Source organism: Lampris incognitus, chromosome 3, assembly GCF_029633865.1.
Source record: "Lampris incognitus isolate fLamInc1 chromosome 3, fLamInc1.hap2, whole genome shotgun sequence".
NCBI lineage: Eukaryota > Metazoa > Chordata > Actinopteri > Lampriformes > Lampridae > Lampris > Lampris incognitus.
In genome coordinates this window covers 58,674,822-58,698,964 of record NC_079213.1, presented here as the reverse complement: position 1 = coordinate 58,698,964, position 24,143 = coordinate 58,674,822, and the positions used below count along the sequence as shown (strand labels likewise).

General features: G+C 43.6%; 1 long non-coding RNA gene across 1 annotated transcript; it reads right to left on the bottom strand.

Moving 5' to 3' along the window:
• Window positions 1-8,691: 8,691 nt before the first annotated feature.
• Window positions 8,692-22,787, bottom strand: LOC130110761 (uncharacterized). Its single transcript, XR_008810061.1, has 3 exons — window positions 22,696-22,787; window positions 14,437-14,765; window positions 8,692-9,018 (listed from the first exon to the last, which is right to left on the bottom strand). It is a non-coding gene; the product is annotated as an uncharacterized LOC130110761 (long non-coding RNA).
• Between the last annotated feature and the right edge of the window lie 1,356 nt (window positions 22,788-24,143).

Here is a 24,143-nt window from a genome sequence, read left to right as displayed (position 1 = left end):
GGGTTTCCCAAAACCAAAGCCCAGGCAAATTCTCTTACAGTGGAGGAGTATGCCACTGATGACATGGACATAGCGACTGCTGCAGATGGGGCATCTTCCATTAATGCACGTAAGATAGAAAAGCAACTTGCTAAGTTACAAGTACAAATGGCTTCTCTGAAAGCAACCCTGAGTATTGGTTCAAGCCAGACCCCTGCTAAGCCAAGTAAGAAATTAAAGGCTAAAACCAAGGCCCCTACTGAGGAAAATCCCTTATGCCCAGGCGGGTCAAAACTCGCAAAGAAGCCCCGCCCAGGATATTGTTTTAAGTGCAGTGAGGATGGCTATATTGTGCCTTCCTGCAGTAATGAGACAAATGCTAAACTGGTTGAGACAAAGCGTAAGGAGTTTAAACAAAGACAGCAGGCCTGGGAGGAACAAAATGAGCTTGGTTTAAACTGAGTGCAGTTCCTGAGGAGGGACTGTCAGGAACTGAAACTAAGAATGAATGTCCCAAAGCGAAACTTCAGACTAAAGCATCAATTAGCTCACAAGGCAGAATGTCAACCCAAACTACCTAAAGGCCTTGTAGGACAGACATGTATAGCTAATGTCACTGTGTCAGGAGTTAACTGTAATTGTCTCCTCGACACTGGGTCTCAAGTGACCACTGTATCTGCTTTTTTCTACGACAGAAATCTGTCAGAGCACCACATTCAACCCATCGATGGCCTGGATATTGAAGGTGCTAATGGCCAAAATGTTCCATACTTAGGATATGTACCTCTTATCCTTAAATTTCCAAAGACTTTTGTTGAGTCTGAGCCTGAAGTTTCTACTTTAGCGTTAGTAGTCCCAGACTTGCGCTCTCACTGTGACCTACCTGTACTGATTGGAACAAATGCACTTAACGTCTTGTATAATGAACACTGTCATGGCAAAAAGCCAAGTGACTTGTCTCCTGTCTATGGCTATAGACAGATTCTTTATACACTTAAGCTCAGGAAAAAGGTGAGCTCCACAGGGAGAGTGGGCATAATGACTCTTAAAGGTCAAGTCCAGCAAGTGATACCTGCTCAAGGTAGAGTTCTTCTTGAGGGTTATGTCAAGGCTAATGCCACCAGCGAGTGCGCCATTGTCTAACAGCCAACAACATCTGCCTTGCCTGGTGGAATCCTTGTAGAGTGTTGTCTTGTCACTTTGCCCAAGTAGCATTCCCATAAGTTGCATTGCCATAACACTCCCCTCAAACTGTGTCATTGCAGAGCTTCATACTCCCAAAGATATCTGGGACAACTTACCTGCTTCCAACAGAAACGTTGACACCGTGAAGTGTTGTAATGTCACTTCTCAGTCAGTCAGTGAACATACCAAGTCAGATCTAACATTTGATTTTGGTTATTCTCATCTCCAAGAATAGTGGAAGGATAGGATAACTCAAGAGTCTACGTGCTTATGCTGGTGTTTTTGCCCAACATGACCTGGATTTTGGGCATGCATCCAAAGTGAAACGTCATATAAACCTAAAAGACGAAACACCCTTCAAGCAAATGTCCAGACCAATTCACCCAAATGATTATGAAGCTCCGAGGAAGCATCTGCGAACCCTCCTGGATGCAGGACTGATTCGTGAATCAGAGTCCCCTTACTCTTCACCAATCGTGGTGGTTCGAAAAAAGAATGGAGAAGTCCGCCTTTGCATCGATTATCGCAAGTTAAATGCACTGACGATACGAGACGCATATGCACTTCTCAACCTGGAGGAGGCTTTTTCGGCTCTTGCCGGATCCAAATGGTTCTCCGTAATGGATCTCAAGTCTGGTTATTACCAACTTGAGATGGAGAAGTGTGATAAGCCCAAGACTGGTTTTGTGTGTCCTCTGGGGTTTTATGAGTCCAATCGCATGCCTCAGGACATCACCAATGCCCCCAGTACCTTCCAACGGTTAATGGAAAATGTATGGGCAGTCTTAATCTGAAGGAAGTACTGGTTTTCTTGGATGATGTCATAGTCTTTTCAAGTACATTAGAGGAGCATGAAACCAAGCTTTTATGTCCTCCAGCAATTGAGAGAGAATGGCTTGAAACTTCCCCCAGCAAAATGTCGCTTCTTCCAGAGCTCAGTGCGCTATTTGGGGCATATTGTTTCCAGCAGAGGGGTAGAGACCGACCCTGAGAAAAAAAAATCAGTGCCCTTAGCACCTGGCCAAGGCCTCAAACTCTCAGTGAGCTTAAGTCCTTCTTAGGCTTTGCAGGATATTACCGCCGGTTTGTCAGGGACTTTTCTAAGATAGTCAAACCCTTGAATGATCTTACCAGAGACTATCCACCTTATAAGAAGGGTAGAAAAGCAACACCTTGCCCGGGGGGGGGGGGTATTTCAACCTGAAAGAACCCTTTGCGAACTGATGGACACCTGCTTGCCAAGAAGCTTTTGAGACTATCATAGAAAAACTCACTTCCTCACCAGTGCTTGGATTCGCGAATCCCAAACTACTGTACGTTCTCCACACAGACGCAAGCACTACTTGTTTAGGGGCTGCCCTGTACCAAGAACAAGATGGCGAGATGCGAGTTATTGCCTATGCAAGCAGAGGTCTTTCCCCCAGTAAAAAGCGGTACCCGGCCCACAAGCTGGAATTTCTAGCCCTGAAATGGGCCATTGTGGAGAAATTTCAAGACTATCTCTATGGAAACACATTCACGGTTGTTACGGATAAAAATCCATTGACATACATTCTGAAGTCAGCTAAACTTGATGCTGCCAGTTATCGCTGGTTAGCAGCCCTCTCCACCTTTGACTTTAACATCAAGTATTGTGCTGGAACATGCAACCAAGACGCTGATGGCCTATCAAGGCAGCCTCATGACACCCTGGATGACGACCATGATGCTCTCGAGGAAAGAGAGCGAATGAAACAATTTGCTTCTCACCACCAGTCTTCACCATCTGTCTCTTCCAATCAGCAAGAGCTACCCGCTGACACAGTTAAGGCCTTGTATCACTGTCATCTCTTGGATGAAGCCGACAACAACCTGCCCTCTATCACCTTGGTAGAATCCCGTGCCTTTCATGCTGATGCGATGCCAGACGCGTATGGAGATGAGGGACCAGGTTGTTCCACCATACCTGCCTACAGTGAGGCAATACTCCAACATCATCAAAGGTCTGACCCAGTCATTGGACATGTTTTCAATCTATTGAAGACAGGAGATGAAGCAAATCCCAATCTCGATCCTGAGTCTTCAGAGCTCAAGTTGATGCTGAAAGAATGGAAACGGTTGGAATTGAGAGATGGTCTTCTCTATAGAACTCGTCGATCTGAGGATGACATCGCTTACCAGTTCGTGGTCCCCAAGTCTCCAAGGTCCACCATTCTCACATGCCCTTATGAGGATATTGGGCATATGGGTTTGGAGAGAACCCTTGACTTAGTTAGGTCAAGATTTTATTGGCCTAAGGTGGCAGCAGATGTAGAGAAAAAGATCAAGTCATGTGGATGCTGTGTCAGGAGGAAAACCCCACCTGAAAAATCCACACCGCTTGTAAATATCCAAACAACTCTTCCCATGGAACTGGTATGCATGGACTATTTATCACTGGAGCCTGACAGTCATAACACAAAAGATATCTTGGTTATAACTGATCACTTTACCAAGTATGCAGTTGCCATACCCACCAAAGATCAGAAGGCTACAACAGTTGCGAAGTGCCTTTGGGAGCAGTATTTAGTGCATTACGACTTTCCAGAACGTCTACTTAGTGATCAAGGCAGGGACTTTGAGTCTCAACTCATTGAGGAGCTCTGCACTCTAGCGGGTATCACCAAAGTGCGCACTAGTCCCTATCACCCACGGGGAAATCCGGTTGAACGGTTCAATCAAACACTTCTTGGCATGTTAGGAACCTTGAGCGACAAGAAGAAAAGTCACTGGCGTGACTACGTAAAGCCATTAACCCATGCTTACAACTGCACCAAGAATGAGGTCACCGGGTTCAGTCCATATGAGTTAATGTTTGGGCGTCAGCCTAGGTTACTAGTGGACATTGCGTTCTGCTTGTCTGTTAAAGATGGTGCACCTAAATCCCACTTCCACTATGTGAGAAACCTGAAAGCACGACTCGAGGAGAGTTACCAGATTGCGCGCAAGAATTCGCAAAAGGTTGCTGAACGAAACAAACGCCGCTTTGACAGGGCAGTAAGAGAGTCAACACTAGAGGAAGGTGATCAAGTGTTGGTAAGAAATCTGCGGTTGCAAAACAAACACAAGCTTGCGGATAAGTGGGAATCCACAGTGTACAAAGTCCTGGAAAGTATGGGAGACCTACCTGTGTACAAAGTACAGCCCATACATGGAGATGGTCCTATCCGAACCTTACATAGGGACCTCTTACTCCCTTGTGGTGACTTATCTGAAGCAGAGGAAATTGAACAAGACGAGCCAAAGGCCCGCAGGCCAAGAACCAGGCGTGGTCCACCTCAGCCTCTAGAGGAGCACTCTGAGTCTGAGGATGACTAACCTTTCTTTCCCACCCAGCTGTCTGTCCTTCCTGAGGAAAGATTCATTCATGTGTATGAAATTCCAAGGACACAGAAACCCACTGTAACGCAAACAGCGGATGGTAAATGCTCACCAGCTCTGCCAATGACCTCCCATCCTCAGAACGAATCTCATGTTGGTCATTCTGTGATGCCAGCTGAACCTGTTCAGACGCCCCCTGGTATGGTTGAAGGACAGACGCCAGCCACTAGGTATGAGCAATCCCCTACTGGACAGGATACAACTTCACTTGGCATGATAAATGAAATTCCAGCCATTGCTGACGATGAATATGACACATCTCCTGTTAATCTGGAGGATCCTGAAGATGACAATGCTGTTGAGGAAGTTCAGCAAAATACTGACATGAATGATGAACCAACCTGTAAGACAACTGATAAAGGAAAGGAAAGTGAAGATGTGGCACATGAAGAAACAAATGATTCTACACTTAAATCTGAGAGGTCACGACGGCCACCCAGCCGTTTTCACTGATGAAACCAAGATTGAACTCTTTGGCCTGAATGCCAAACGTCACGTCTGGAGGAAACCAGGCACCTCTCATCACCTTGCTAATACCATCCCTACAGTGAAGCATGGTTGTGGCAGCATCATGCTGTGGGGATGTTCTTCAGCGGCAGGAACTGGGAGACTAGTCAGGATCAAGGGAAAGATGAATGGAGCAAAGTACAGAGAGATCCTTGATGAAAACCTGCTCCAGAGCGCTCAGGACCTCAGACTGGGGCGAAGGTTTACCTTTCAACAAGACAACGACCCTAAGCACACAGCCAAGACAACAAAGGAGTGGCTTCGGGACAAGTCTGTGAATGTCCTTGATTGGCCCAGCCAGAGCCAAGACTCGAACACCATTGAACATCTCTGGAAAGACCTGAAAATAGCTGCACAGCGACGCTCCCCATCTAACCTTACAGAGCTCGAGAGGATCTGCAGAGAAGAACGGGAGAAATACCCCAAATATAGGTGTGCCAAGCTTGTAGCTTCATACCCAAGAAGACTTGAAGCTGTAATCGCTAGGGGCGATCTGTTGTGAGGCAATAAAATTGTCAACTGTTCAACTACACATAAACTCCTCTCGTGAGTTAGTTAAGGCAAACCCCTCATCAAACCTAGTTAGATGTTAGCGCCTTTACTGCTACCCCTAGTTTGCACTGGAGGCGCTACATATATATATAATTAGTTGTATATATAGAACACCGGGGTCATGTATTGGATCAATTTAATACGAAGATTTCTGAATTATAACAAAAATATAATGATAGTGATTTTTATTTGTGGTGACTTTAACATTGATTTGCTGAGATCAAGTGATCATATGAAGACTACAGAATTTGTTAATATGATGTTTAGTTTGAGTTTCTATCCGTTAATAGTAAAACCTAGCAGAATGACAAAGGAAAGTGCAACTTTGATTGACAATAAATATTTTTACAAATGTAACTGATGGAAAGATAAAAAGTGGTGTATTAGTGGCCGGTGAAAGTAATCCTTTGCCTGTCTTCACACTGTTAGAAAGTAACAAGTTAAAATTAGGGGCAAATAGGCAAACTAACAATTGATTAGAATAAAACCACCAAGGCAGTTATGGCTCTTAAGGGAGAACTTTTGGCTCATGACTGGCAGGCATTTAATGTAGAGGACACTAATGATTCATGTGATGCATTTTTGGACACATTCTTGACAATTTATGACCAGCATTGTCCACTGAAAGAGTACAGACAAAATTCTAAAAAGAGGGGAAAACCATGGTTCACAAAGGGGTTTGAAAAAGCTTGTACAAAGAATATTAGGCCCTTCAGGGAATTTATGAAACATCGAACAAAGGAAAAGGAGGACAAGTACAAAAATATAAAAACAGATTAACATTTATTATGAGATCACAACAAAAAGACTATTATAATCAGCTGCTGCAAAAGCATAAATATAATATTAAGGCTACCTGGAGTGTGCTTAGTGACATGATTCAAAATGGTAGGAAAAGGAATTTCCCATCATATTTTGTAAAAAAAAATTATAATTCAGTTATTGAAATATAGAGGGAATTGTAAATTAGTTTAATTATTTTTCTTAATGTAGGCCCAAATTTGGCAAAGGAAATGAACCTTCCTACAGATGAAGACAGTAATGTTGGTTTTGATGTTGGATTTGACAACAGAATTTCAGTGTTCCTGGGTGGAGTCTGTGAGAGTGATGTTGTCGAAGTGGTTAGCAAGTTTAAGAATAAAAAATCCACTGATGGTTATAGTATTGATATGTCACTAACAAAAGACTGTGTCCTCGAACTATTTACTTATACATGTAATAAATCTTTTCTAACAGGTATTTTTCCTGATAAAATGAAAATGATTAAGGTGGTTCCAGTCTATAAAAATGGTGACAAACATGTTGTATCAAACTATAGACCTGTGGCTTTACTACCTCAATTCTCTAAAATACTTGAAAAATTGTTTGTAAATAGACTTGATGACTTTATTGACAAATATGAGTTATTGAGGGACCATCAATATGGGTTTAGGAGTAATCGATAGACATCTTTAGCAGTGATGGATTTTGTAGAAAATATAGCAACAGCAGTAGATAAGAAACAAAACACTAGGTGTTTTTATTGATTGATGTAAAGCATTTGACACAGTCCATCATTCCTTACTCTTGAAGAAAGTGGAACGCTATGGTATAAGAGGTGTCACACAATGCTGGTTAAGAAGGTATTTAAATAATAGGTTTCAATATGTGAACATTGAAAACACTGAATCACATCTAAGAAGAGTAACTTGTGGTGTTCCACAAGGTTCAGTATTGGGACCTAAGTTGTTTATACTTTATTTAAATGATGTCTGTGAATGTTCTCATTCATCCAGATCATGGTTATCCAAAGGAGTTGAATCAAGTGCAACTGGACTTGGTATATATCCGTGAAACTTTATTTAAATGATATTTCTATGGTATCTAATATGTTGAAATTTGTTACGTTTGCCGATGATACAAATTTAGTTTGTTCTGGGGAGGATATGAAAGAATTGCTGAAAACAGAGGGGGAATTGAGAATGTTAAAAATGGTTTGATATCAATAAGTTATCACTAAATGAAAATAAAACAAAATGTTCGGTGATTTTAGGGTTAATCGTGAAATAGAACTGAAGTTAAATGGAGTTGACATTGAAAAAGTATTTGAATCAAAACTCTTGGGATTGATTATAGATCATAAACTCTGTTGGAAGCCACATATAGAATATGTTAAACAGAAATTATCTAAATCTATTGCTATTCTTTACAAAACAAGGTGTCTGCTGATAGTAAATCTGTGTGTATATTGTGTTGTTCATTGATAACGTCATATCTGTCATACTGTGTTGAGGTTTGGGGAAATGTTTATAAAACACATATAGATCTTGTAATTAAACATCAGAAAAGAGCTATTAGAATAACAAATAAAGCTTGTTACCATGAATCTACTAATCCGTTATTAATACGGCCCTGCACCTTAAATTCTTAAGATATTGTGTATTTAAAAACATTGGAAATACTTTATGGGGGTAGAAGCCTTCCTGTTTGTATCCAACAACTTTTTAAACTGAGAGAAGGAAACTATCATTTAAGAGGGGTGTGTATTTCTGAAACATGTAAAGTGAGAAGCAGTGTAAAATATAGATGTGTGTCAGTCAAGCTATGGAGTGATCTTCACGAGGAGCTGAAATTGTGCAGCTCGCTGTTGAGTTTCAGAAAATCTTTAAAATGTAAAATAATTATGGATTACCACTTAGTATAACATTTTCTTTTTTTTTCTTCCTTGTGTAACTCTGATATTCCAGGGCAACTGAAGGCTGTATAGGACAGGCAACAACTAGCCTCGGGCTTCAGCCTGTTCCTTTTTCGGTCATTGATTGAGTTTTGTTTGTTGTTGTTATCGTCCCTTGGTCTGGTGAGGGTGCAACAATTAGTGTACCAGGTAACAGTGAGGTGAGGGTACAACACAGTGAGACATAAACGTATAAATATAATAAAATATAAATATTTATTCACACCATGACAGGACAAGGGAACCGAACGGGTGCCAAAACAACAAACTACTAACGAAAGCACCCCCCCCCCCCCGGCAGTGCTGAAAAGCAGCAAGTCTAAAGACAGAGGGTGGCAACCGCTCCTAACCTAGTGTGTCTAACAGAGGTAAGCTGCGTGATGGGGTGTTTGCCCATGGGCATCTTACCTTGATCCCCTTGCCCAAAAGAACTAAACAACTAAACGCTAAACATAACTCAAAATAGTCAAAATGCAAACAACTGAAAACGGGCCAGACATTACAAAACACAAATTAGCTACGGAGACAAAGACATCAACACAAAGTAACTACAACACACAAACTAAACTAGCTGGCCGGGGAACTGAAGACATGTGGGGGTTTAAATGGGAGACTGCACAGCTGATGGAAATTGGATGATTTGTTGACGGTTGATTAGGCGATGAGGACCACCTGGTGGATACCTGAATGTAGAGCGAGAGTTAAATATAAAAAGGCAACACAAAACAACTATACGGACACGGACACACCCGTGGCCGTAACAGTTGTGGATTGATGTAAATATGTACCACGATGTTTTGTCTTCTTCTTTTTTTTGTCTGTCGCATATGAACACAAATGTTTGACCGAATTCATTCATTCATTCAGTAAAGCCATTTTATGGAACAACAAAGACCTGACAATAAGGAACAAATCTATTTTCAAACGCATCTCCTCTGATTTGGACTTATCTGATAAAGATTTGAACCATCTCTCGTATGATACATTCCTAAGAACCTAGCGGTTTCCTGTACGATCCATTCAGTTAATGAAATACCACTTATTATGAGGTAATGTCAGAATGGACTCTGACCTCATTATAGAGGGTAGTCCATTTCTTGAGAGAAAATGCATCAATAAGTTCATATGAAATGCTCGCCATGCAAAAAGGAAATGTTCTCCCAGAGGAACATTCTTGTGGAACGATTTAATTTATGAAATTGATCGGAAGAAAGCTTGGTTATTGCCACATACATTTTGTATCTCTACTACTACTACTACTACTACTACTACTACTACTACTACTACTACTATGCTGAATATGGAGCTGCCAGGGAAGAGGAAAAGAGGAAGGCCAAAGAGGAGGTTTACGGATGTGGTGGGGGAGGACATGCAGGTCGCTGGTGTGACAGAGGAAGATGCAGAGGACAGGAAAAGATGGAAACGGATGGTCCGCTGTAGCGACCCCTAACAGGAGCAGCTGGAAGTAGCAGCAGCAGTAGTAGGAGTAGTACTACTACTACTACTTTTGGCTGCTCCTGTAAGACTTAGACTGCTTTTGTGGCACCAATTCACCCACCTGACCACCATATGGACACAAGACCCCCCACATGGAGCGAGGTGGAGAGGACGGTAAAGCAGGCAAGATCGATGTCAGCTCCTGGGCCCAATGGTATCCAGTATAGACTCTATAAGAACACTCCCGGAGTCCTGAAATACCTCTGGAAGCTGATGAAAGTGGCATGGCAGAAAAGAGTCATACCCAGGGCATGGCGAAGAGCAGGAGGCATTCTGATCCCCAAGGAAAAGAACTCTTCCTGCATCAGCCAGTTTCGCCAGATCAGCCTTCTTAATGTAGAGGGAAAGATATTTTTTAGTGTGATTGCCCAAAGGCTCTCCACATTCCTGCAAAGAAACAACTTTGTTGATACATCAGTGCAGAAAGCCGGGATCCATGGCTTCTCAGGATGTCTGGAGCATGCTAATATCATCTGGCACCAGATACAAGCTGCCAAGAAAGAACGGAGAGACCTGCACGTGGTTTTCTTAGACCTTGCCAACGCTTTTGGATCAGTTCCTAACAAGATCCTGTGGACGGCGTTTGGTTTTTCCCATGTCCCCAAAAATATCACAGAGTTGGTCAAGACCTATTTTCAGGATCTCCAGTTCTGTGTCACAACACAGAACACCACCACCACTTGGCAACATCTGGAAATAGGCATTATGGCGGGCTGCACTATTTCCCCCCTGGCATTCATCATGGCAATGGAGCTTGTCATCCGTGCATCCCGATGGGTGGTGGGAGGCGAAAGGTCCAGGAATGGCCTGCGTCTTCCACCAATCCGGGCGTACATGGATGACTTGACCACCATAGCAACAACAAAACCATGCACCAGGCGCCTGCTGCAGAAACTCCAGGAGAACATCAAGTGGGCACGAATGGAGTTTAAACCAAGCAAATCTCGCAGCATCTCCATTGTCAAAGGCCAACTAGTAGATGAACGGTTCTTCACCAGTGATCAACCAATCCCCACGGTCCGGGAGAAGCCCATCAAGAGCCTCGGACGGTGGTACAATGCAGACCTCAAAGACACCCAGCAACTGGAGCAACTTCGCCAGGATACAATCAGTGACCTCAGGCAAATCAACAACACTGCACTGCCCGGGAAGTTGAAGCTTTGGTGCTTTCAGTTTGGGCTGCTACCCCGACTCATGTGGCCAATAACTATGTACGAAGTCTCACTATCTCATGCCAATCGCTTGGAGAGGCTAGTGAACTCGCAGGTGAGGAAGTGGCTTGGACTGCCAAGGTGCCTCAGCAGTGTTGGACTCTACGGCAATGGAGCCCTCGCACTGCCAATTTCCAGCCTGGTTGAGGAATTCAAATGTGCCAAAGTGAGGCTGGACATGTCCCTCACAGAATCCCGAGACCCAATAGTGAGAGGAGTTGCTCCAACCCTAGCAACAGGGAAGAAATGGACCCCGGCTGCAGCTGTACTGGAGGCGAAATCTGCCCTCCGCCACCGAGACGTAGTAGGCCATGTTCAACAAGGCAGAGGCGGCCTTGGCCTGGGAATAAAAACATCTACCTGGCAAAAGGCGACTACTACCGAACGGCGAACTATGGTGGTTGAGGAGGTCCGCCGACAGGAAGAAGCAGCCAGATGTGCTAAAGCCGTAGCACAAGCCAAACAGGGTCGCTGGATGAGGTGGGAGGGTGTTGAAAAGAGGAAACTCACATGGAGTGAGCTCTGGAGCATGGAATCAAACAGGCTGAGTTTCATCATCAAGGCCACATATGATGTCCTGCCCTCTCCCACAAATCTAAATCTCTGGTTTGGAGAGAATCCATCTTGCTCCCTGTGTACAGCCCCAGCAACCCTCAAGCATATCTTGGTTGGCTGCAAGGCCAGCCTTACCCAAGGCAGATACACCTGGCGACACAATCAGGTGCTCAGGTGCTTGGCAGCTGAACTCGATTGCAAGAGGGTTTCCATCAATGCCCAACCCTTCAACAACCAGGAAGGGCCCCGGCGTTTCCCAGCTTTCATTCGAGAGGGGGATGAACTGAAGGCCAACCCTTCACTTCCCAACTTAGGCTCACTAAACTCAGCCAGGGATTGGGAAATGCGAGTGGACTTAGGCCAGAAGCTCATCTTCCCGACAGAGATCGCAACAACCACCTTGCGACCAGACCTCGTCCTCTGGTCCAACGCTAACCAGCTCGCTTACATCATTGAGCTCACAGTCCCCTGGGAGGATGCAGTCGATGAAGCGTACGAGCGTAAGAAGCTGCGGTACGCCAACCTAGCAGCCGAAGCAGAGGACAGAGGCTGGAAGGTGAAGGTGCGCCCTGTGGAGGTGGGTTGTAGGGGCTTTGTTGCCAGCTCCACAGCAAAACTCCTGAGGGAACTAGGAGTCAGGGGGCAGGCCCACAGGAGAGTGATCAAAGAGCTAGCCAACACTGCTGAGAGGACTAGCCACTGGATCTGGCTCAAAAGGAGAGACGCCGTCTGGGCTGCCAGGGTGAACAGCTAACCACAGGTCATACACCCAGGACCGATCAACCTGTGGTGGGCCTGCCTCAGCGGAGGGTGTCTTGTGATAAAAGGCCGAAACACCCTGTGATGCTGAGGTACACAACTGATGATGTGTCCTGGTGGTGGCAATGTCACCTTGGCAGACATCTCCAGTTTGATCTCCACTGAATCTGTTGCAGTGCAAACACTAGGGATTTTAACAACCAGTCCTTTTTTTGAATCTTATTGTCATTGCCTCATATGCATGTCTCCTACATACCAGGGAATGAAATTACGTTTCACAAGGACCTCAGTGCCACATAAAAACCAAAAACACAATAAATATTAAAAACAAAAAGTGCATAAAAACAAGAATTACTTCATAGACCTAAACACCACAAGCACACCTGACACAGACAGCGAGTAAGATGGTCAAAAAGTCATTTTGTGGAAGGTCTGAGTGTTCAGGCTGTTGAAGAACCTCACAGCCTGAGGAATGAACCTGTTGCATAGTTTGGTGGAGGCAGCACGGATGCTCCAGTAACTCCTGCCAGAGGGTAGGAGGGTGAAGTGGATGTGGGAAGGGTGAAGTGGATGTAGGAAGGGTGGGAGGGTTCCTTCACGATGCTGAGAGCCTTCTGGGTGCACCGTGCATCATAGATGGCCTCGATGGACGGGAGAGCAGTTCCTATGATCTTTCCAGCCGTCTTCACTATCCGCTGTAGGGACTTACAGTCGAGGGCCTTGCAGTTCCCATGCCAGACAGTGATACAACTGGTCAGGATGCTCTCTATGGTGCCTCTGTAGAATGTGATGAGGATGGATGGGGGGAGACTCGCCTTCTTCAGATGCCGCAGGAAGTGAAGAAATCTTATCTTCACCTCTGCCACCTCCAGCTCCACCTCCTGTCTTTTCATCAGTGCCACTGTCTCCAAACCATATAACATAGCTGGTCTCACAACCATCTTATAAACCTTCCCTTTAACTCTTGCTGGTACCCTTCTGTCACAAATCACTCCTGACACTCTTCTCCACCCACTCCACCCTGCCTGCACTTTCTTCTTCACTCCCCGTTACTTTCAACAGTTGACCCCAAGTATTTAAATGCATCCACCTTCATCACCTCTACTCCTTGCATCCTCACCATTCCACTGTCCTCCCTCTCATTCACGCATATATATTCCCTCTTGCTCGTACTGACTTTCATTCCTCTTCTCTCCAAGTGCATACCTCCACCTCTCCAGGATCTCCTCAACCTGCACCCTACTCTCACTACAGATCACAATGTCATCTGCGAACATCATAGTCCATGCAGACTCCTACCTTATCTCGTCCGTCAACCTGTCCATCACCATTGCAAACAAGAAAGGGCTCAGAGCCGATCCTTGATGTAATCCCACCTCCACCTTGAACCCATCTGTCATTCCAACTGCACACCTCACCACTGTCACACTGCCCTCATACATATCCTGCACCACGCCTACATATTTCTCTGCAACTCCCGACTTTTTCATACAATACCACACCTCCTCTCTCGGCACCGTCATATCTGCTACTACTACTATTACTTTCGGCTGCTCCCGTTAGGGGTCGCCACAGTGGATCATCCGTTTCCATCTCAAATTGTCCTCTGCATCTTCCTCTGTCACACCAGCCACCTGCATGTCCTCCCTCATGTCCTTTTGCAACTGTATTGTTTATGAGGGTGGGGATATCTGCAGTCAATTGAGATGAATTCAGTTGTGTCCAGATGAACCGATTCAACTTTCTGTGAATCTGTTAGTGTGCAACTCCAAAAACTCATCAAAATATCCCAACCACCCAACCACAAATACACACACACACCCCTACCCACAAGTACATCTAAACTTACAATACTGGACAAATCAAGAAATATTATAGTACTTAACTGCCATCCCTGTTAAACATTTAAAAAACAAAGGCTTCAACTACGTAGATAAACATTTTAATTAAGTTTAAAACAACAGAACATCTGAATGTAATTCTAATCATTAAATAGAATTGTGCAGAAAATTAACAATAAAACGAAGTGTAAAACAAAATGAGAGAAATCAGTTCCGGGTGAGAGGATATAACACAAACCTCAGATGATGCTCGTAAAGCTACTTGGAAATACAGCTTGAACAGGGCTGGTCTTTCTAAAGAAACCTCTTCCACATCACAGTAGTTCTTAGTGTTGTACACGTGTGATGACGTAGCCTGAAGTCAAGTTGTACAACTCCAGCTGTCTTATGACAAGAAGTACATATGGGATGATGTAGCCTGAAGTCAAGTTGTACAACTCCAGCTGTCTTATGAGAAGAAGTACATATGTGATGACGTAGCCTGAAGTCAAGTTGTACAACTCCAGCGGTCTTATGAGAAGACGTAGGCAGAAGACATCGAGTGCTGGCACGATCACACAGGAAATTCTGGAAAACAAGAAATAAAGACAGATGAGAGTACTGTAATGCCTAGGACCTCTTCATAATATCATCAGAATGTGCTAACCACCATCCCTCATCTTCCTCATTCATCATATATCCCTCATCATCCTCATTCATCCCTCATTTTTTCACAATAAACAAAACATATATACATATACATATATATATATATATATATATATATATATATATATATATATATATATATATATATATGTATACACACACACACACACAAGTATTTCAATTACAAATGACATGGATATTAAATCAGAATGCAATAGGAATGAAAAAAACACAACCAGGCCAAAAATAAATAAACGATAGGAGAGACATCCTGAATTAAGGCAAGAAAAAAAGAGGGGAAAAACAAACAAAAGAAGAAAAAACATGACTGTGATGCGTGGAGTGCTTACAAGTTCACAGCATTGCTTGTCAACAGGTATTCTAACCAAATGTATCTGTTATTTGCATTTTATGTGATTATGTTACTGTTGTTTTTATGAGCTGGAAACGCCATTAAACGCTCAGTATATAAGAATGGTACTGCCCCTATTTCAAGTGATATTCCTCCACCTTATCAAGCAGCCTATATGATAACTGTTCTAGGGCAGCCAGCTGACCAAGAGAAATGTGCCACAAAGATGGCGCTGGTGCAGAGGAGGCTTTCCATTCTTTGACCACGAGTTTCCGTCCTAACATTAGGGCAGTCTGGATCCAGTCAGCAAGCAGTGGAGTCAAATCACTTAATGCAGAGGGGTCACCCAGAATAAACAGACTGGAAGAGAAAGGAATGCCTCGGTTGGTAATTTTTTTTAAATCGATATGTATAGCAGACCAGAACTCCTGTATTTTTGGGCAACTCCAAAGCATGTGTACTAAAGTACCATCTTTGTCAAGACACCTCCAGCACTCTGAGCTGTCCACCAAACCCACTCTGCGCAGCCTAGATGGCGTCCAGTAGACTCTGTTTATAATTTTGAATTGGATCAACCTTGTTTGCAGTTCCCTTGACATTTTTTCCCATTCATAAGTATTCTTCCCCATTGTTCCTCTGAAAATGAAACCTTTAAATCAGTTTCCCATGTCAATTTTAGGGTCAATATATTGGAATCTGAGGCTGTAAGGATCATAGAGTAGTAGACAGAAGCCTCATGACCACATCCAAAGCTCTTAAGGACACTCTCTAGAGTGTCACCACTAGATGGGGCTATTGACGGCGAGCCGAAAATTTGTACCAGCAGGTGTCTTAACTGCAAATACTTCTAAAATTGAGTGTGTGGTAAGCTGAATTCCTGCCTAAGTGCCTCAAAGAATTGTAATGTTTCTTCCTGATACAGGTCGCCTAGGACTGTGATACCTTTCTGAAAACAGGAGGAAGGATGATTTATCTATACAGTTTGGAATTTAGCCAGATCCCGGCAGACTGATGAAGAAAGGGATCAAATTTAAGGATCTGAGCGATTCTCTTCCAAATCCACTGAATATGGGACAAAATAGGATGTGACCGATACTGTGGGGCTAGTTTGGCTGTGATATAGTTCATGGGTGTAAGAGGAGTGCAAATGGTGCTTTCAAGATGGAGCCACGGGGGAGCTCTCTCCGGGGGCAAGGACCACTGTGCCATATGCCTGAGAGTGAAAGCATAACGGTAAAATAACAGGTTAGGCACTGCAAGGCCTCCTCTGTCCACTGGCCTCTGCAGTTTTCACAGGCTCATTCTTGGGCGTTTATTGTTCCATAAGAATTTATTATGAAGTTGATCAAATTGTTTAAAGTAGTGTAGTGGGATTCGGATCGGGAGAGCCTGCAGTAGGTAGTTGAATTTCGGAGCACAATTCATTTTAAGGATGTTTGCCTTGCTCCACATTGAGAGATACAATGGAGACCAACGCTCTATATCAGCCCGCAGTTTGTCCAATAGGGAGTCAAAGTTTACTTTAATCAAGTAAGACAGTGGGGGGGGGGGTTATTCCAAGGTAATGGATGGCTTTCTTAGTCCAAGCAAAAGTGCCTGATTGGAAGAGGTTTTTGGGGCAATATGGTGTAAAAGGGAGAGCCTCAGACTTTGTCCAGTTCACTTTATAACCTGAAATGGACGAGAACTTGTCAATAATTTCAAATAGGGAGGAAAGAGAGCGTTCGGGATCGGACATTAACAGAAGAATGTCATCTGCATACAACATCAGTTTCTGACATTTGTCCCCAATTTGAATGCCTGGAAATGTAGGTTCTTTACGGATAGCCACTGCTAATGGTTCTAGTGCAATGGCGAAGAGCAGTGGGGAGAGAGCGTCCCCCTGCCTGGTGCCTCTTCTGAGTTCAAATAAGGGAGAGATTATGCCATTGGTGAGCACAGATGCCTTGGGATGGGTGTATATGAGATTAATCCAATCTATGAATTTCTTGCTGAAACCAAAACATTCCAGGGTGGAGAGCAGATATTACCATTCCACCCTGCTGAATGCCTTTTCGGCATCCAGTGAGATGGCAGCCATAGGAGAGGTCTTATCCTGAGTAGCTCACATAATATCTACAAATCTCCTAATGTTGTCTGCTGAGGAGTGGGAGCGTATGAAACCGACCTGGTCAGGATGGATCAAAGAGGTTATAACCCTGTCCAGCCGATTAGCTAAAATTTTAGATATTATCTTACTGTCATAGGAGGTCAAACTAATGGGTCTGAAATTTTTACCATCTAAAGAGTCCTTCCCTTTTTTCGGAATAAGGGTAATAATGGCCTCTGATCGAGAGGGAGGAAGTTTTCCCTTCTCTAAAGCTTTGTTATAGGTGTCTAGGAGTAATGGTGCTAGTTACTCAGCATAAGCCTTATAGAACTCAGCCGTGTAGCCGTCTAAACATGGTGTTTTACTTGAGGGTAGGTGCTTAATAACGTCAGTTATCTCTTCAATAGTAATGGGTGAATCAACATGTTCAAGCTGGTCCTCTGACAACAATGGAAGATTGGGGGTTGACAGATATGAAGTAATGTCAATTTGTCCACCTCTGACTCAGAGGTGTAAAGCTTTAACATAAAAATCTCTAAAAGCCACATTTATCTCGGGATCAGACAGAAGGTGCCCATCTTCCCTCCTAATGGCTGGAATAGTGCTCATTGCTTATTTCTGTTTAATGTATCTGGTGAGTAGTCTACCAGCCTTATCACCCGCCTCAAAATATTTTTGTCTGGCCCGAAAGAGAGAATTCTGCCCTCTGAGTCATAATTGAATTAAACTCATATGTACCTCAGTCTAGTCCATCTGGTAAGATTTTCTGGGGATGTGTTTTTGTTTTTTTAAATTTTGACTCTGCAGTTTTGATGTTTTTCAAGCTCCTTAAGTTTTGCATAATTTTGCTTCTTCTTATATGAAGTGTGTTGAATTATGTGACCTCTCAAAAAGGCTTTCAGAGCCTCCCAGGCTACTCCTGCCGATGGAGCTGTTGGTAAATTGGTTTCTATGTAAAGATTAATTTGTGATCTAAGTGGTTCCTTAAAGGTCTCATCTAATAAAAGGCTGGAGTTTAATGTCCATCTAGTTGATCTAACTGGCATATTAAAGGACAGTACATGAAGAAATATTGGACTATGATCTGAAAGAATTATATTACCAATGTTGCTTGATACTATAGCGGGTATTAGCAACTGAGATACCAAAAAGAAATCTATCCTAGAGAATGAGGTATGGGGTGGAGAGAAGAATGTATAATCCCTTGATAATGGGTTTTGTAGCCCCAAACATCTATCAAACCAGATGCCTTGAACATATCTTTGAGCACCGCATGTGTTGTGAAGGTGTGGGTTGATGGAGAGCTACGATCTAGTATTGGGTCCATTTTTTCAATAAAATCCCCACCCATGATAATTGGATAGTCCCCCATATCATTTAGTTTCTTCTCAAGTAGTCCCAAAAATGCAGGATCGTCTATATTTGGAGCATACACATTTGCTAGTATGATACTATTACCCTGGATCTCACAAAGCATCGACAGAATTCTCCCCGCCTCATCGGCACTCTTTCTTATGCATTTGAATCGTACTTGCTTATTAATTAATGTTGCTAACCCTCTGCTCTTGCTACTGCCACAAGCAGCCTCCACAAAGCCCACCCAGTAAGTACAAAGCTTCTGGGATTCTTGTGCTAGTAAATGGGTCTCCTGCATAAACACTATGTCACATTTCTTTGATTTAATGAAAGTTAATACTTTCTTCTTCTTAATTCTGTTATGGAGGCCTCTGACGTTCCAGCTCATAAACTTCCAACCGTTTTGACTACTGATTGAGATAATGTAAAGTAAGTGTTATGCAAGTTTTGCTGTAACTTCCATAATGACCTATTCATGCATGCCATCACAAAAAAATAAGAGACAAAAAACAAAGAAACTAAACATACATATAATAAAAGCTACGAAAATGCGTCTGCAAAGCCAGACGCCTGAACTACCGTCAGTTTGGTCCGTGATTCTCTAACTTGAAGCTGCGGTAAAGTGCCCTGCCCGCCCCTCCCACCCCGTCTCTGCGCTCGTGTCCAACATCTGGGAGTGCGGATAATACATCCGGCTCTCTGTCTGACACAAGCGGGTCCATACCATTAGTAACAAAGAGCGTGACATGTTGAACTTTGGCAATTATTTACATATTAGACCGAACTAGTCTATACTAAAAAAATAATAAATGAATAAAATAAACTTAACCCAAGACACCAGTAGTAGGAACCAACATACTTTGTATACTTACATACTGTGTACAGATAAAGACATATTTGTATAGATAAAACTTACTACTTCACCTCCAAAATCCAACATTACATAATGGGAATCAGTAGTGTTATTATGTCGTTCAATAAAGGTTTTACTGACCTCACCCTGGTTTCTCTGTCCTGAAAAGCAAAATCAACGTCCACAAAAAGCAGGTAATTTAAAAAGTGTCCACATTCTGGAGCGGTGAGGCGCAAAATGCTGTTAACCCAAAGCAAAGGAACCCCGGGTTATCCAAGGGAGCAAATATAGGCCAGGGACTTTTTATGGTCATCAAATCGGCAAGGACCCTGCACTGATCTCACGGTGAGTAGTGCTGGATAGTCGAGAGAAAATCTCGTGTTTTTCATGGAGCATCTTCTTGCACTTGTTGAACTTTATACGCTTCTCATTAACCAACTTGGAGTAGTCGGCAAAGACCATGATGCGGTGCTCCTTCCAGATAACATTACCCAACTTGCGTGCAGCCTCTGCGATGCGGTTCCGATCCTGGAATCTCAGGAACCTGACAATGATGGGTCTCGCTGGCGAGGGTTGATTAGGAAATGGGCTTTTGCGTAATGCCCCAATCCTGTGTGCTCTGTCAATTCCCAGTCCCCTTGGGAAGTCGACGCTCAAAATTTTGCCTAGGAATGACAGGGCATCACCTTCCTCGCTGCCCTCTGGAAATCCAATGAAACGTAAATTATTCCTTCGCTCCCGGTTTTCAATGTCATCCAGCTTTTGTCGGAGGGCCTCCACTTCTGTGGCTGGGGCTGGGGGGTTAGCTTGCTGCCTTTCGTTTGCATCCTCCAGGAAGCATAGTTGGCTCTTGACTTGAGAAATCTACTACTACTTTCGACTGCTCCCGTTAGGGGTCGCCACAGCGGATCATCCATTTCCATTTCTTCCTGTCTTCTGCGTCTTCCTGTCACACCAGCCACCTGCATGTCCTCCCTCACCACGTCCATAAACCTCCTCTTTGGCCTTCCTCTTTTCCTCTTTCCTGCCAGCTCCATTATTCAGCATCCTTCTCCCAATATACCCAGCATCTCTCCTCCACACATGTCCAAGCCATCTCAATCTTGCCTCTCTTGCTTTGTCTCCAAACCGTCCAACTTGAGTTGTCCCTCTAATATACTCGTTCCTAATCCTGTCCTTCTTCATCACTCCCAGTGAAAATCTTAGCATCTTCAACTCTGCCACCTCCAGCACCGCCTCCTGTCTTTTCGTCAGTGCCAATGTCTCCAAACCATATAACACAGCTGGTCTCACAACCATCTTATAAACCTTCCCTTTAACTCTTGCTGGTACCCTTCTGTCGCACCACCCACTCCACCCTGCCTGCACTCTCTTCTTCACCTCTCTACTGCACTCCCCATTACTTTGGACAGTTGACCCCAAGTATTTAAACTCATATGCCTTCCTCACCTCCACTCCTTGCATCCTGACCATTCCACTGTCCTCCTTCTCATTCACGCATAGGTATTCCGTCTTGCTCCTACTGACTTTCATTCCTCTTCTCTCCAGTGCATACCTCCACCTCTCCAGGCTCTCCTCAACCTGCACCCTACTCTCGACTTGAGAAATGCGGTTGGTAATTTCAGCCAGCTTGCTATCTGTAGCTCTTGTTGTCACCCATAAAGCCTCTAGCTTCTTGTCGTGGGTGTCAGACTTTTCCAAAATTAATGCAGTGAGTTTCGCAAACTCTTTGGCCACTTCACTGGAGATGGCGCTAGCAACGGGTTCATCAGTGTTTGATATGTTGCGAGGCGGCGATACCCTCTGGTTAGCTTGGGTAGCGTTGGCCGCTTCGTTAGCCTTCACCCCGCCGGGGCAAGTTCTTGAGGGATTTGTGGAATTTCTCGTAGCATTTGGCATCATTGCACTATATTGCCAACTTTTTTCCCAATAAGTCAAAGAAAATTGGCTCTTTGTCAGTTTTCAAAGCTAATTATTCGCAGGGCGGGTCACAGCTCCTCCTCACACAGCCATTCTCGTGAACCATGTCACGTGACTCCTCATCATCCTCATTCATGATACATCCCTCATCATCCTCATACATCCCTCATCATCCTCATTCATGATACAAGACAGTAGTGATGCCAGTGTGGTTTACTTAAGACCCCATGTGTATACAATCAACACTGCATACACAACCCACTTAACAACACTGCATACACAACCCACTTAACAACACTGCATACACAAACCACTTAACAATAGTAAATCTTTCTACCAATTCAAATTTCAGGATTTTAGGCATCATCTGAAAAATGATGTTCTGACTGACATGTCGACACTTCATGAAGCCTTGCTCGATGGCAGCAGAGTGAAAACTGATGTTCTGACTGACATGTCGACACTTCATGAAGCCTTGCTCGATGGCAGCAGAGTGAAAACTAACCCATTTGGCTCCTCAGTCTGTCAGAATGTTAATGTTGTTATGCTTAAACGATTGTGATGTTCCAAATGCAACACCGACACATTCACAATGTTTGGAGGAGTTCAGTAAAGTTATACCGCTGAGCAGTTCAAGCAAAATGAAACAGATTTCAATAATCAGATGGTAAAATGAAACAGATTTCAATAATCAGATGGTAAAATGAAACAGATTTCAATAACCAGATGGTAAAATGAAAGATTTCAATAATCAGATGGTAAAATGAAACAGATATCAATAATCAGATGGTAAAATGAAACAGATTTCAATAATTAGACGGTAAAATGAAACAGATTTCAATAATCAGATGGTAAAATGAAACAGATTTCAATAACCAGATGGTAAAATGAAACAGATTTCAATAATCAGATTGTAAATTAAACAGATTTCAATAATCAGACGGTAAAATGAAACAGATTTCAATAATCAGATGGTAAAATTAAACAGATTTCAATAATCACATGGTAAAATGAGAGAGACCTTGTGACTGTTTCAAGGCCACTAAATATAGTAGTCGACCTGTGTGGCAGCGTCTTGCTTCAGTGTTGCTGTGTAAAAAGTGTTGCTTGTACTCATGATTATTTTACTGCATTAAAATGAGTGAAAGTAGGGGTTTTCAAATAGTCTTAACAGTATAGTGTGTATTTTGTATTGTGTACGTAGGTTGTTTATACCTGATCAGTGGCTGATAAGGTATACTGATAAAGTATACTGATAAGGTATACTCTTGACCTTTACCTCTATGATGCACGTTACTTAACAGACCAGGTAGTGGAATGCTGTCATCCCTCTTTCCAAAGTACTTCAGATCCAGACCAGCCTGCTCTCCACTTCACAAGAGAAGAAACACAAACAACCAGTGGAGATGTGGCATCATGGGAACACACATGTTTTATAAGCTTCACAGTTATTTAAGCTAAATCTTTCCAGTATTGTGTTAAAATATGAGATTCCCTGAGGCAGAAGGAAAGCAGGGACACGGCGGTACCTGACATGACCTAATATCACATGTCGTCATGGCGTTTCAGAACAACACTGAGAAAAATGAATTCTTCAAAACCTCCAATCACAGCCCAATGAAGGTGCATGAACTGTGATAAAAGGTGTACTTCGTTCTTAACAAAGTGATGAGCAATTAATTGGACTACCGATATGAACCCCAAAATTATTCATTCATTCATCTTCAGCTTCTCCTCTGGGGTGGGGTCGCGGTGGCAGCAAGCTAAGCAGGGCCCTCTTGATGTCCCTCTTCCCAGCAACGTCCTCCAGCACCTCCTGGGGGATCTCAAGGCGTTCCCAGGCCAGATTGGACATGTAGTCCCTCCAGCGATTTCTGGGTCTACCCCGGGATCTCCTCCCAGTTGGCCATGCCCAGTAAACCTGCAAAGGAAGGCGCCCAGGAGGCATCTTAATCAGATGCCCGAACCACCCCAACTGGCTCCTATGACGCGAAGGAGCAGCAGCTCTACTCTGAGCTCCCTCCGAATGTCTGAGCTCCTCACTGTAATGTCCATGCTTTATAACATGTTTAGTAATGTTTCTGGTGTTAGTTTTAATGTTTATTCTGGTCACAAGGGGGCGCTTTAAGTTAAGTGTTAAGCCCGGAAGTAGGAGAGCAAGAGAAGTGTGTTAGTATGCCATGGCTAGCAGATACACTAGCAGATATACCGTTGTTATTATGCAAATGTTTCACTAAAGATTCCAAAACGCAGCTTCATGGTATTTGAGTTATTATTTCAAAACTTTACATTCACCCTATCTCCAAGGCTGAGCCCAGACACCCTATGGAGGAAACTTATTTCAGCCGCTTGTATCCGCGATCTCACCCTTTCGGTCACTACCCAAAGCTCATGACCATAGGTGGGGGTTGGAAAAAATATTGCCTGGTAAATTGAGAGCTTTGCCTTCTGGCTCAGCTCCCTCTTCACCACAACGGTCCGGTACAACGTCCGCATTACTGCTGATGCTGCACCAATCCGATTGTCAATCTCCCGCTCCATCCTACCCTCACTCGAGAACAAGACCCCGAAATACTTGAACTCCTTCACTTGAGGCAACAACTCAGCCCCAACCCAGAGGGAGCAATCCACCATTTTCCGGTAGAGAACCATGGCCTCAGACTTGGAGGTGCTGACTCTCATCCCAGCCATTTCACACTCAGCTGCAAACCGCCCCAGTGCACACTG